The 15,074-nt window shown below is 41.1% G+C and overlaps 1 pseudogene; it reads left to right on the top strand.

The window, feature by feature from the left end:
* Positions 1-1,423: 1,423 nt before the first annotated feature.
* On the top strand, positions 1,424-2,140 carry LOC114026761 (annotated as a pseudogene).
* The last annotated feature ends 12,934 nt before the right edge of the window (positions 2,141-15,074 follow it).

Raw genomic sequence — 15,074 nt, 5'->3', positions numbered from 1 at the left:
CTCATGATCCCAACCAATTACTTGAGTTATAAACTCTTTGTTAAGGTAAGAGTCTGCTTCCCGTGTGAAGAATGTACTGTCCCAAGCTTTGGGGGTTTGGACAGGTGTTTTCAGAGATACTTCTAGGGATCTGTAAATTTTCAGTTCTTCCAAGGTGCTATGATAAGGGGCGAGGTGTTACCTCTCCACCACCACAACAAGCTCCACCACGCCAGCACTCTCCTCATTCCAGGATGCCCCCTCAGAATTGTGAACCAGATCCAAGCATGGGCACAGCAAGAGATTCCTGCCTCAGCACTGGCAAAGAGATCCCTGCAATCCCTCTCTGATCAGCCACTTGATTCCCCCTCAGTCTGTGGACCAGAAGCTCAGGAGGGAGCCACTGCCCCAGAGGCTGGGCTTGACACTTGTGGCTGAGACCTAGCTCCTTCTCTCACTGCAGTCACAGACTTCTCTCACTGTCCTTCTAAGTTGTCTTTGGCATTCATGGGTTGAGTAGTCTGGAAACTGCCACAGCTGCCCGTGATTCAGTCCTCTGAGGCCTGTTTCAGGTTCGCTGCAGCCTGTACGCCCACATTGAGCTGCGCTCCTCTCCCTCCCGGCACGATATACTTTTCTGATCAGCCATCCAGGTTGTCTTGGGTTGGAAATTTGTTTCATTCTATCTTTTTGTGGGTTATGCTGCTTTAGAATTTGTTTAGAGCCATTTTTTTATAGGTATTTGTAGGGGTTTGGGGGAGAACTCAAGCAAGTCACTGCTTTCACTCCAACATCTTGACTCTGCCTCTCCTGGTCTCTCCTTTTCATTTTGGGTGGGATAAAGTCAGGTAAGGAAGGATGATCAGGCTTGAATGGCTTGCTAGCTGCATTGCAGATCTCATTGCATAATCTTTTCCCCAAACCCATCCCTCTGTGGAACTTCACCATTTCTATCAAGGGAATTACCATCTTTTAGTTGTCCAGGTTCCCAACCTAAGTGTCATCTTTGATTCCTTGCCATTATCCACCTCTCATATTCAAACACTTGCCAAATCTTTTTGTTTCTGTCTTCTCAATCAATCAGAGAACATTTATTAAGTTCTTACTATGTGCCAGGCACTGTGCTAAGTGCTTATAAAGAAAAAGGGAAAACAACTGGATGTGAAGGCATGTGCCTTTAATCCCTACTATTGGGGAGGCTGAAGTTGTTGAGTCAGTCTCCTTGCTTCAGATCTCACCTGCCTTAAACCATTATCCATGTACTTGCCACAGTGATTTTTCCTAAAGTTTAGGTCTAACCATGTCACCTCCCCCCATTCAATAACCTCCAGTTGTTTCCTAGTGATTCTATAATTAATAAAACATAGGGAGTTCCAGTTCTGGCCAGAAAATAGAGGATGTGCATCTGGTCTTCTGGCACACCTTTCCTGGAACCCTCATGGCCATGTTCCACCTCTGAAGGCACTGGGGGACTCTACTTGCCTCCGCAGGGAGGTGCCCACCCTGGGTAGAGGTATGTGCATCTTTTGCTACAGTTCCCAGACAATATGATGGGAAGTTCTATGAATTTCATGCTTATACAACCAGCAAAGATGAGTGAATTTCTCCAAAACACTAATAAACATATTCACCTTCATAGAGCTCACTCTGAATTAGTTGGTTATTGGAGACAAGAGTTTAGAGGTATGATGAATAAAATCTTTCATATTTGGAAATATGAAGCCTTAGCCAAGGATAAAGAGTGGCAAGGAAAATATATTTCCCAAAACCTACCACTTATGGTCCAACAGAAGAATGAAATAACTTATCTAGTACCATGGTGCAAAATAGTAAAACCTCTTAAAGAATGAGTCTATGAACTTGTTAAATTTCAGATGAAGCCTGGTGAGCCAATTCTGTGGGATGAACACTTTCAAAGAGCAGTGAATACATATATCCAAGTAGGCTATTTAAAATTGATTGGAGTTTTCCACACAGAATATGAAACACTTAATAGAGTTCATGTGCTTTGGTGGACTGAGACAGCAGACAGTCATGCCCTGGAAGACACAGATCCCATGAAGATACTCGGGTGGTGGCAGCTGTTCAGAAGAGTTGCAACCACCAGAAATCTCATGAAAATATCCTTCTCATTCCAGCACCATTTTCACCGCTAAAGTAATTTTCTGCAGAAATATGAAGATACTTAGTGTCTGCATTATACCAGCAATTTCTAATAAAGTTCCTTAAATTCACCTAACTTCTTATTTTTATTTGACTAAATTAATGAGCTGATTAGCTGTGACAGCCCAGTTCACTGCCTATGAGCAAGGCATGCGACTGGACATGGGGCTAGAAGTTGGCTTCAATCCCTTCACCTCTCCCCTGTCTCTAGTTCCAGGGTCCTTTCAACTGTTCAACACTTGGGGTGTATGGACAAAATCAAAATAGTTACCGGCTTCCAAGAGCTTTACTGTCCTAGTGCTGGTACTGAGAGGGGCATTCTTCAAGTCATCACTGTTTCACTAAATCTTGAGGATCATTTTTTTTCAGTGACATTTCAGTGTCTGATAGACTTACAGAAAAATTTTCCAGTCATCTATTTGTTATATTGTTAACATTACTGCATTAACTTTTTCCTTTTTCTCCTATTGAATGTGTTGTCTTTGTTTGCTTTCCTAGTATATCTTATACTCCAGTGATCTAATCTTATTTGAGTTATGAAACTAGCTATTTATTAGGTGAGAATGTACTTTTCCATGACCAAGATTACAAAAGAAAAAATATTTTTTTCTGCTGTTTCAAACCCATTTCTCTTGAGTACCATTTATTTTTACCTGATAAAGTTTATTTCATAATGGACATATATATATATATATATATATATATATCAGGAAAAAATGTAAGTTTTCTCTCTGTAGAAAAAATGCCAAAGTTGTCTCTGTACATATAAAAACCTATTTTATAACTTGTCAAAAAATACTCTTCATCAAAGTATTCCTATGATACCTCTACATCAGTGGAGTCAAATTCAAATGAAAACAGGGGCCACTAATGCATACATAAGGATCCCTGTGGGATGCATATTAACTTAGAAAACCTCATATTAATATTATCTGTTTTATTGTATTTTATTTGTCAAATATTTCCCAATTATATTTTAATCTCATTCAGGCCTCACTTGCAAGTATTGTGGGCCGATGGGCCACATGTGTGACACCTCTTCTCTACATCACATATGCTCAAAGGTTATACCAGTAAAGCCTGAGTTCTGGCAGGTCCTACCAAATTAGAAAGATTTCAAGCATAGACCTGGCACCAGAGTGTTGGTTATCTGAGGACCAGTCTTACTCATTTCAGGGAGGTTTATCACCAAAAGATACTTTTTTCCCCCTACCATATCAACTAAAAAAAAAAAAAGGAGAGTACACATTGTATTATTTATCAGTGGAGAAAGTACCTACTCCAATGAAAACATTTCTGTAAAAATATGCTGACAATAAGTTACACAAATTTGTTTTTCTTCAAAAAAACATATTACTCTGGTATTTAAGGCCCTTTATAAAGTGGCCCAAACTTACCTTTCCAGCCTTATTATACACTACTTCCTTTCCTGCACTCTGTAGTGCAAGCAAAATGTCTGCTGTTCTTCCACCTCCTAAGAAAATACAGCTAAAATATCTATATGGGAATAGGAAATAAAAGTATGATATCATCCCTTATATAGAACCATGTAAACAAAGAATTTAGGAAAGGTGAGTCTGCTTGCAGGGTCCACCTGATTCTATGAGCAGGTACCCCAAGAACTATTCTATCCATTGCTGGTATTACTTCTTCAGATATGCCATGGAAAGGCTTTGACCAGCACCTCAGGTTCCTGCACTTCATTTTGCAGTAAGGCTCAGTATTTCAGGGACCTGGAGATGAATGAGCTGAATTCTTTGGAGCAGAAGTCAAGGATCATGGGCATATATGGTGGTACCTAGGCCACCCAGTTAAATCCTCTTATTCTTATAGATGCAGAAACTGAGGTCCAGAAAAGGTGTGGCTTGTTTAAGTTCACAGAAGTAGCAGTATGGCTTCAACCCCTTCCCCTCTCCCCTGACTCCAGATCCAGGGTCCTTTCAACTGTACCACACAGTCTATTCTTAACTTTCTTAACCCAGCAATACACTCTATTCTCTGGGGTGAGGAGTGGGGGGAAATGAGAGACAAGAAGGTACTCAGTGTGCTCGGTGCCTGGTGCCCTTGTGTTCAGGAGAGAAAGAGAAATAGTGACAAAGACAGAGACAGAGAGAGAGAGAGAGAGGAGGAGGAGGAGGAGGAAGAGAAAGAGGAGAGAGAGAGGAAAGAGAGAGAGTTGGGGGGGCAGAGGAGAGAGGGAGAGAGAGCTTTCTTTCCATTAAAATACCTTGGACAGCACCTCCACAATTGTGGCAGACACAGAGGCAAAGCTGTCACAGCCACCCATAACACAGCACTACAGATAGCACTTCAACTATACAGAACCATGAATATACTCCTCACACCCTTCACCCTTTGGAACACACCAAAATCTAAACACTGCAGTGAAAGATTTGTTATATCTTAGCACATAGATGGCTATCCCACTTCATCTAAGTACACTCAGTTTATCGATAAATATTCATTAAGCAGATAGTTTTCACATCTCTACATCAAGGACAATTCCTCCCTAACCCCAATCCCAGAACCTTGGACAGAATTTCCCACTTTTTGCACTGCCTTTATTTCAGCACCAAGGTCAGATACTTTTATACTAGGTCCAAGGATTGCTCCTCTGGTTCTTGACTGACTGCACATAGGAAATGTTTTTACTTTCATCACAGAATGATGGAGTTATAGTGCTTCACTCCATCTCATTATTGACACACCCCACCACAGCAACAGGGAAAGTGCCCAAACCCATTACATCTTTGTTAGATGGTTTCTTCCATCCCTAAATGGACATTGAAGACCTGGGACCTGGGACCCAGCACCATGGACAGTATCTCCATTTCCATCAAATATCCTAGATGCTCCTGTTATCTCACAGTATCTGCCTCCTCTAACTCTTCTTCCCCATCCCTCACAGGTAAGCCCAGAAACATGTCCAAAGCCAGGGTTCTTGCTCTTTTTTGTGTTATCAACTCTTCTGGCAGTCTAGAGAAGCCTATGGACTTCTTCTCATAATAATTATTTTAAATGCATAAAATAAAATACATAGGATTTTAAAGTGAACCAATTACATTGGAATAAAGTTATCACAATATTTAAAAAAAGTTCATAAACCCTTCATCTAAAGGGAACGTACATATCAGCTCTGAACACTGGATTAGGCCTTGGTTTTGACATTCCCTGTTTTTCAATCCCTTTCAGCTTTCACATTCTATGTCCTGAATCAGACACTCCAAGTTAGAAGTGATTTCAGAGGCCATTTAGTTCAATAGGAACAAGAAGGAATCTTCTTTTGTGTCATCTTTGACAAGTTACTAGTTAGCTTGTACTTGAAGACCTCCAATGGTAGGAAATTCACTGATTAAATTAAATAATGTATGTACAGTGTTCTTTAAATGATGCATTTGTATATCAATGTGAACTCTCACTGCTGCCATCATCACCACCACCACCACCACTATCTTAAATTCAGAGAGCTCATTCCACTTTTGGATAGCTCTAATTGTTAGCCATTTTTTACTCAGCTTGAGTCGAAATATACTTCTGTCCAGCTATTGTCCACAATTGCCTCTTTCCTTTGCAATATTGGACTTTGCCTCTGGGACACTGGGCTCAGATAGTTGAACTTTCGTCTTGTCTTGCTTAGAACCAGGCTTCTATATCTTGCCACTGCAGAGTAGTTACTTCCCTTTCCAGGTCTCCTTGTGTATTGTTTTCCTCAATTAGAATGTAAGCTCCTTGAGGGTGGGGATTGTATTGTGTGCTTGCACTTGTATTCCTAGTGCTTAGTGCAGTGACTGTCACATAACAAGCACTTAATAAATTCTCTCTCTCTCTCCAACTTATACTCTTTGCTATGACAGTAAATATTTGAAGACAACATATCATCCCATCTCCCAATTGTTTTCTTCTGCAGGCTGAATGTTCCCAATTCCTTTACCAGATCTTCAGAGGTAAGGTCTTGCATCTCCTCATTATCCTGGTCTCCATCCTCTGGATGTTTTGTACTTTCTTAGTGTTTCCTAAAAGGTAGTGCCTAGAACTGAACACAACCCTCCAGATGGGGTCTGATAAGAGTGGAATAAACCAGGATTATTGCCTTGCTAATTCTGGTTGCTATGCTTTTCTTAATGTAGACTGAGATTGCATTAGCTTTTTTTTTTGGCTGCTATGTAACACTGTTGACTAAAATCTTACAGGTTTTTTTTTAAACGTGAACTATTGCCTAAATGTGATAGTTACAGCTTACTTTTGACTGTGTCAATGTATTCCATAATATCTACTGCCTAGTTACTCTGCCTCCTTTAAAATGTATGTGAGGATATGTCTATTATTTAGGATTTTAAGAGCCCTTTCTCTCCTCATTTCACATCACTTGTATGCCACCTGTCCATATTTATTTCCTTTTTCACCTCTGTCTCACATGAAGAGGTGATCCTTCTCCTTACCAAGGCAAATCCCTCCACATGCACATGTGAAACATCCCATCCAGTCTTCTCTAGCAAATTGCCCACTCTATCATCCCCACTCTCTCACTTATTCTCTTCTTATCTACTAGTTGCTTCCCTGCAAACATACTCATCTCCTTCATCCTTAAAGAACTCTCATTTATCTGCCCATACCCTTTGTTATCACCCTAAATCTCTTCTCCCTTTCATGGCTAAACTTGAGAAGGTCATCCACAATCAGTGCCTCCACTTTCTATCCTTTCACTCTCTTAAGTCTCTGTAGTCTGGTTTCCAACCTCATCATTCAACTGAAATTGTTCTCTCTAAAGTTACCAATGATCTCAATTGCTAGATCTTATGACCTTTTCTCAAGCCTCATTATTTATGACCTCTACCTCTTTCTTGTTAATACTATCTTCTCTTCAGGTTTTTATGACACTGCTCTCTCTTCATTCTCCTCCTACCTCTCTGATGGATTTTTCTCATTTTCTTTTGCTAGATCTCCATCCAGATTATTCCAGATAACTGTGGGTGTTCCCCAAGGCTCTGTTCTAGGAACTCTTATCTTTTTCTTCCATACTATTTCACTTGGTGATCTTATCAACTCCCATGGATTCAATCATCTCTGCTATGATCCTCAGATCAATTTATCCCACCTTAACCTCTCTGCTGACCTCCAGTCTTCTATCTTCAACTCCCTATCAGACATCTCAAACTGGATGTCTCATAGACATCTTAAACTCAACATGTCCAAAACTGAATTCATTCTGTGCCCTCCCCCAAGTCCTCCTTTCTTCCTGACACTATCAAAGGTGCCACCATCCTCCAGTCACTCAGGCTCACAATCTAAGTATCATCCTCTACTTTTCACTTTCTCACCCCTTCCCCAATCTCATCTGTTGCCAAGTCTTGTTAATTCTGCCTTCAAATTTCTCATCTAAGTGCCTTTCTCTCCTCTGATACAGTCATTACCCTGGTGCAGGCCCTCATCACCACTTGACTGGAATATTGCAATAGTCTTCTAATTGTTCAGTCAGTCATTTTGGACTCTCTACCTCAAGCCTTAGGCACTTAATAGCTGTGTGACACTGGGCAAGTCACTTAACCTCTGTTTGCCTCAGTTTACTCATCTGTAAAATGGGGATAATAATAGCACCTACCTCCTAGAGTGCTTGTGAGGATCAAATAAGATGATATTTGTAAAGTGCACAGTGCCTGGCACATAGTAAGTGTTTAAATGCTTGTTTCCTTTCCCTATTCCTGAAGTCTATCTGGGGATAGACTACAATCCATCCTCCATTCAACTATCAAACTGATCTTACTAATGTATGTATCTGCCCATATCACCCACTCCCTCACTAAATAAATTCTGGTGTCTTCTTATCACCTCCATGATCAAGTGTAAAACCTTCAGTTGACTTTTAAAACCCTTTACAACCAGATCCCTTCCTATCTTTCCAATCTTCTTACATCCTGCTCCCCTCCACATACTCTGTGTTCAAGGGACACTTGTCTTCTTGCTGTTCCTTGCACATGGCCTTCAGTCTTCTGAGTCTGTGCATTTTCACTGACTGTACCCTACAATTCTCTCTCTCCTCATCTCCACTTCCTGGCTTCAATGCCTTCCTTCAAATCCCAGCTAAAATCCTATTTTCTGTAGGAATTCTTTCCTGATCCCTTTTAATTTTTTTTGTTTGTTTTTGTTTTTTTGGTGAGGCAATTGGGGTTAAGTGACTTGCCCAGGGTCACACAGCTAAGGAGTATTATGTGTCTGAGGCTGGATTTGAACTCAGGTCCCCTTGACTCCAGGGTCGGTGCTCTATCCACTGCACCATCTACCTGCCCTCTGATCCCCTTTAATTTTTAGCACTTTTCCTCTATTGATTATTTCCAATTTATCCTGTATATATCTTGCTTGTACATAGTTGTTTGCATTTTGTCTCTCCCATTAGATTATGAGCTTCTTGAGAGTAGGGACTATTTTTGTCTTTCTTTGTGTCCTCAGTGCTTAGCACTTTGCCTGACACCTAATAGGCATTTAATAGGCATTTGTTGACTTGATTTGTTGAATGTGTTTGTGAATCTCTGTGTGAAAGAGTATGAGCATTACCCACATCCCCTCCACCCCTAGAACTTGGAACAGGTCCATTCTGTCCTCCAAGTGATTAGGATAAGTCAACTCCTGGATTCAGTACACATTGAACCCAGCCACCCAGCTGCAATCTGGCAGTGCTCTCTCCCTACACAAAGCTGGAATATGGAAAACCTGTGGATTCTTTTCTTTTCCATTCTCCACTCACTTCTGGTCCACCCAAGGTGAGATGAGTTCCAGCCTAGCCTCCCCTCTGAGGAATCCATAAGAGGATTAGTTGATCTGAAGAAAAGAACAATTCTTGGACATTTCATACTTGACTTTATATATCTGAAGAACTGCAACATGTAAAAAGGATTCAATTCACTTTGTTTAGCTCCAGAGGGCAGCACTAGTAGGGCTGGGTGGAAGTTACAGGAAGGCAGATTTCAATGCTATAAAAGAAAAACCTTCCTAAAAAGAACTGCCCAAAAGTGAAATGGGTTGTCTCAAAAGGTAGTGAGCTCCGCATAAGTGGAAATGTTGAAACAGAGGCTAGATGCTTATTTGTCAGAGATGTTGCAGAAGGTTTCCAGGCCACGTTAAAGTTAAATTAGATGAAACAGCTTCTGTAGTTTCCTTCTGGCTCTGAAATCTGTGAAGATTTGGATTGAAACTCCTAAGCAAAATAGCTCCATCAGGAGCTTCTATTATCATTTTTGGAGGGGAGATTCTTGGCTCAAAAGGTTGTTCAAAGATAAGCCAATACACCAAGGCTTATTGATTCTACTTACACGACATCTGTTAAACCTATTCCCTCTTTTTTTCTTGCGCAGTCACTATCAGATCTTATTACTAACTGCTTGGACTATTGAAACAGCTTCCTTTTAGGTTCTTCCTGTCTTCACTCTCCCCCAAATCTATCCAGTAAATTGCTACAGAATAATCTGTTTTATACATAAATTTGGTCATATCACTCCTTTTCTCAAAAAATAACCAAAGACTCCTCGTTGGCAACTGAGTGAAGTTGTCATTCTACAATTTAGAAGGGCTTCTACACTCTGCTACTGCTTTGGCTTTCCAGAATTACCTTATACTGCTCCCTTCTATGTACTGTCCCCTTTAGCTAAATTAGACATTTTTCTTCTCTCATGTCTCCACTCCCCTCCAGTCTGTCTTGGACTCTTCCTCCCCTATGCCTTTCCTCATCCTTGGAATGTCCTTTCTTCTACTTGTTGCCTGGCAAACTCTTAACCACTTCTTAAAGCCCAGTTCAACTACCCTCTTCTCCAGAAAGTCTTTCTTCATCACTCCAATTAGTAACTACTTTTATCTGCAGACTTTGCATTTTACTCTGTGATACACTTATTATGTAATATTGTCTGTTATAGCTAACTCAAATGAGATAATGTATGTAATATGCTCTATAAATCTTAAAGTGCCATATAAATGCTAGCTATTCTTGTTGGTTATTATCTATGTTTGTATCTTATTTCCACCCCCTGCAAATCCCCTGCTCTGTGAGCTCCGAGATGACAGAGATCATACCCCACTCTCCCCAAAACCTGAATTTCCCTTGATACCTAGTACTGTGCTCTATACACAACAAGTGATTTGTTTAAACAAATGACTGTTTATTTAAATTTATAGTCCTTCCATGTCAGAAAGTCTTTAGGATCCTGTTCTTTTAATGGCAATCTTGCTAATTAACTTATTTCTACCTCCAAAAAGGTAAAGATAAGGAAAGCTGTTGACTGAAGACAGAACTTTATTATCCCCTAAACATCAAAGGACTTAGAACTCATTAAATCCAGTGTCCAATGTGAAAAACCAGTATCTACCAGGATTTCTCCTTCCTCTTACAACATGGGCTAAGCTAGTTTTTTTCCTGAAAGGTGATGAAGGTATCTCTGAGACTTAATTGGCTCATGGGGCCAAGGCCCAAGCCTCCTTTGACAGCTTCCTGGGAACTTTGGGTCATATTGATCACCTAAGGGCACTAAAAGGGCACCCAGATGGAGTCTGGGCTCTTCAGATTTGGCAAATGTCCCAAGACTATGCAAATCACTACATCCTACCCTGCTGATGAGACCAGTTACATGTGGAAATTGTGTGTGTGTGTGTGTGTGTGTGTGTGTGTGTGTACACAGGTCTACCCAAACTTAGTGCTACAGTATCCTTGTTGAATATCCTTTCTATGCTATGACTAAGTAAATCTCCTTTTCATTAACTGTTGAATGATCCATAAGTATATTCCAACATAGAACTTGAAGGAACAGGACCTGAGTCAGGCCTGCCCTTAACATTCTAATTTTATCATTGAGGAAACTGAGGCCTAAGAAAGGGAAGTGACTTTCCTAAGGCCACAGACCTAATAAATTGTAGATTAAGGACTCAAACCCAGTTCTCCTATTTCCAAGTTCAACCCTTTCCCTCTATGCCATTCTGCACATGATTACAATTCTAGAGGACCCAGAGACACCACTTTACCTCTCAGGACTATTGCAACAATCCAGGTTGCCTTGAGGGGTTGAGATGGCAGGTGCCCAGGAGAGTACTGGAGGGAGGGCAGGAATAGAATCAGAGATATACAACTAGAAGGGACTTCAGCTGACAAATGTCCAAACCCTTCATTTTATAGATGAGAAAACAGAGGTCCAAAGAGGCCTGGCAATTTGCCCAAGGTCAAACAAGTCATAAGTATCAGAGCAGAATGTGAACATAGGTTTCCTAACTCCCAATCCAGCATTCTTTCCCCTGTAAAACTGGGGAGGGGGCAGGAGGAAGAGAGAGACAGAGAAGACAGAAAGAGAGGAAGAGGAGCAGGAGGAGGGGGAAGAGGAGGAAGAGGAGGAGAGAAAGAGAGAGAGACAGAGAGAGAGAGAGAAATCTATCCCTCCAAGGGATCTCAGAACCTTCCCTCAGGGAAATCCAAGTCCAAACAGTGTCTAATATACATGATCTTCACATGATCTCCCTCCCCCAAGACAGGACTGGGGGGGGGGTCAAGGCAGTAGAGTTTACATGAGGGCCCTTGTTGCTCGGAGTGACCACCTGCTGAAATTTCCTTGAAGTCAGCATCAGAAATGAAAATGCTAGATGGAAGTAAGGGGCCCCAGCAAAAGGAGCAGGGTTGTCTTTGGTTTTTCTTTCAGTTTCTGAGTACAGTGACTTTGAAAAATACTGGACTTTACTCAGCTGCACCAAGTAATAATAGCTAACATTTATATTTCATGGTAAGGTTTGCAAAGCACTTTACATGTGTTGTATGGGGCATCTAGGTGACCCAGTGGAGAGCACTGGCCTGGAGTCAGGAAGACCTGAATACAAATTTGGCTTCAGACATTTCCTAGCTGTGTGACCCTGGACAAGTCACTTAGCCTCTATTTACCTCAGTTTCCTCATCTGTAAAATGGGGATAATAATAGCACATACCTCCCAGAGTTGTTGTGAGAATCAAATGAGATATTTGTAAAATGCTTATCACAGTGTCTGGCACATAGTAAGTACTATATAAATATTAGCTATTATCAGTGTCATTATTATCTCATTTGATCCTCACAACAACATTGTGAGGTATACCCATTTTATAGATGGACAAATGGAAGGGGTAAGATGACATAGTTACTTCAGCTAGGCAGGGTCAAAGCCAAAAATAGAACTCAGCTCCCTTCATTTCAGGTCCAGACCTTCCTGTTGCCTCCCTGGAAAAGGGAGTTTATCTGTCCCAGGAAAGGACAGTGGGGGATTGGAACTCCTTATTGGACTGCTTGGTTCTCAGAGGGAAACCAACAAAGTCAGATGGCTATGAACAGATTCAATAGAAATCTCCACAAACTTCAGAGCCAAAACGGAACTCCAGGGGCCATCTCAACTAGTCTAACCTTAACCTGACCTGGACGCTCTTCTGTAACACCCCTGACAAATGGTTATCTAGACATTACTTGAACACTTTGACCTATGGGGAGCTCACTACCGTATGAGGAAACCCATTTCTCTTTTGGGCAGCTCTCATTTTTTAGAAAGGTTTTCCTTTCACGGAGCTAAAATCTGCCTTCCTGCAAATTCCATCCAGCCCTACTCTAGGGCTAAAGTGCCTACTAGTGCTGCCCTCTGGAGCAAAACAGAAAAATGGAATCTCTCTTCAAATATGTAAAGTCAGGTACAAAATCCCAGGTGTTTTCTTCTTCAGATCTTTCAACTGATCTGAATATCCTCCTAGACAGGGGTTTTTAATCTGGGGGTGGTGGACTTGCCTTTTAAATAGGATTTTGATAGCTGTCATTCATTATAATTGGTTTCCTTTGTAATTGCATGTATTTTATTTTATGCATTTAAAGAGCAGGGGTCCCTAAGGATCCCCAGACCGCCAGAGGGGTCTGTAACACACAAAAAGGGGAAGAACTCCTGGGCTTGAGAGCAACCTAGAAGCTCCCTCACAGACAGGAATCCCAGAATTACAACATGAGAGGTCACATGGTCCATCCACTACGCAAACCTCTCTAGATTATGTTCCTCAGGTGACTCCCTGGCCTTGGCCTCCACAGGCTGCCTGCTTACCTCTTGACAAAGCTCCCACCACTTGTGCACAGTTCAAATTGACTCCTCTTTGGCACTCGATGCCCTGTGTAACCTAGCCCCTTCCTACCTTTCCAGTCTTCTTCCATCTTACTCCCTGACACATTCTCTTTGGTACAGTGACGCTGGCCTCCCAGCTGTTTCACAAACAAGTTCCTCCTTTCTCAGCTCCAGGCTTTTTCTCTGTCTAGATCGCTCTTCCTCCACCATTCCAACTACTGACCCTGGCTTCCTTGAAGTCCCGACTAAAATTCCATTATCTAAAGGGAGCTTTCCACAAACCCTACTAATCTCAATGCCTTCCCTCTGTTGATTATTTCCTATTTATGCTGTATATAGCTTATTTGTATGTATTCGTTTGTTTTTTCTCTCCCCCATTTGACTGAGCCCTTTGAGGGCAGAGACTGTCTTTTGCTTCTTTTTGTATCCCTGGTACTTATCAGAGTATCTGGCACATTAAATGTTTCTTGACTGACTATTATTGACTGAGAAAGATTTTCCTTACACAGAGCCAAGCCATTTGGCTCCCTGTTGTTTCTTCTCAATGGTTCTAGGTCTATCCTCTGCAGCCAAGCAGAAGGTCTAACCTTTCACCTGAGACCTTCAGAAACATGAAGAGAGCAAAAATATCTGCCCATGAGTCTTCTCTTTTTTCAGTTTAAACACCCCCAGTTCCTTCAACTGATTCTTATATCATTAGGGCCCCTCATTACCCATGGTCCCCACATCCTCCCTGGCTCAGCTCAGGGAAAGTGAAGGGGAGGTTAAGAGCACATGAAGCTGCAGCAGCATCCAAGGCCAATAGTGGTGGGTTGTGGGACTGGGGGTAGGGGAAAATGGACCAAAGAACTGGAGGCTGTAGGAAGGAGGAGTGAATAGACCAGGGATGATTGGTGGTAGGGTTGGAAGGTGTGGCAACTGTTCCTTTCATCTGGGTCTTCATGGGGAAAAGGGACTAGACTTGTTCTTGTTGGTCCTAAAGGGCAGATTTGGAAACAATGAGGGGAAGTTCTAGAGGCAGATTTAGGATCAATATCATAAAACATTTCTTAACAGTTAGTGTTGTACAAAACTGAATGGGTTGCTTTGGAAGGTAACTTCTCTACACAAAAGTTGTATGATTAATAAGTCAGGGATGTTCAACTCAACAAACATCTAGTAAGCACCTACTATGTGCAAGGCATTTTTGGTACTGGGATACAAAGGCAAAATGAAACAAGTGCTGCCCTCAAGGACATTATTTTCTTTTTAAAAAATAATAGTTTATTCCCCCCCCAGTTACATGTAAAGACAATTTTTAACATTCATTTAAAAAATTTGATTGTAGGTGTTTCACTCCTTCCCTTACCCCACCCATCCCTGAGACAGTAAACAATTTGATATAGGTAATAATGTGTTTAATTGTGCAAAGTGTATTACCATATTAGTTCTGTTGTGAAAGAAAATACAGACTCAAAGGAAAAAAAACAAGAAAAAATACAGAAAGTGAAAAATAATATGCTTTGACTTGCATTCAGACTCCATCCACTCTGGAGGTGGATAGCATTTTTCATCATGAGTCCTTTGGAATTGTCTTGGATCATTGTATTGCTGAGAATAGCTAAGTTATTCACAGTCTGTCATTGTATAGTGTTGCCATTACTGTGTACAGTGTTCTCCTGGTTTTGCTCATTTCACTTTATATCAGTTTATGTAAATATTTTCAGGTTTTTCTGAAATCTACCAATTTATCCTTTTTTTATAGCACAGTAACATTCCATTACAATCACATACTACAATTTGTTCAGCCATTCTCCAATTGCTGGGCATCTTCCTCAATTTCTTTGCCACCACAAAAGAGTTGC

The sequence above is a fragment of the Vombatus ursinus genome, unplaced genomic scaffold (genome assembly GCF_900497805.2).
Source record: "Vombatus ursinus unplaced genomic scaffold, bare-nosed wombat genome assembly UNPS02014842.1, whole genome shotgun sequence".
Lineage (NCBI taxonomy): Eukaryota > Metazoa > Chordata > Mammalia > Diprotodontia > Vombatidae > Vombatus > Vombatus ursinus.
Note: the sequence above shows the minus strand (reverse complement) of the source record. Positions and strands in the feature narration are given on the sequence as shown.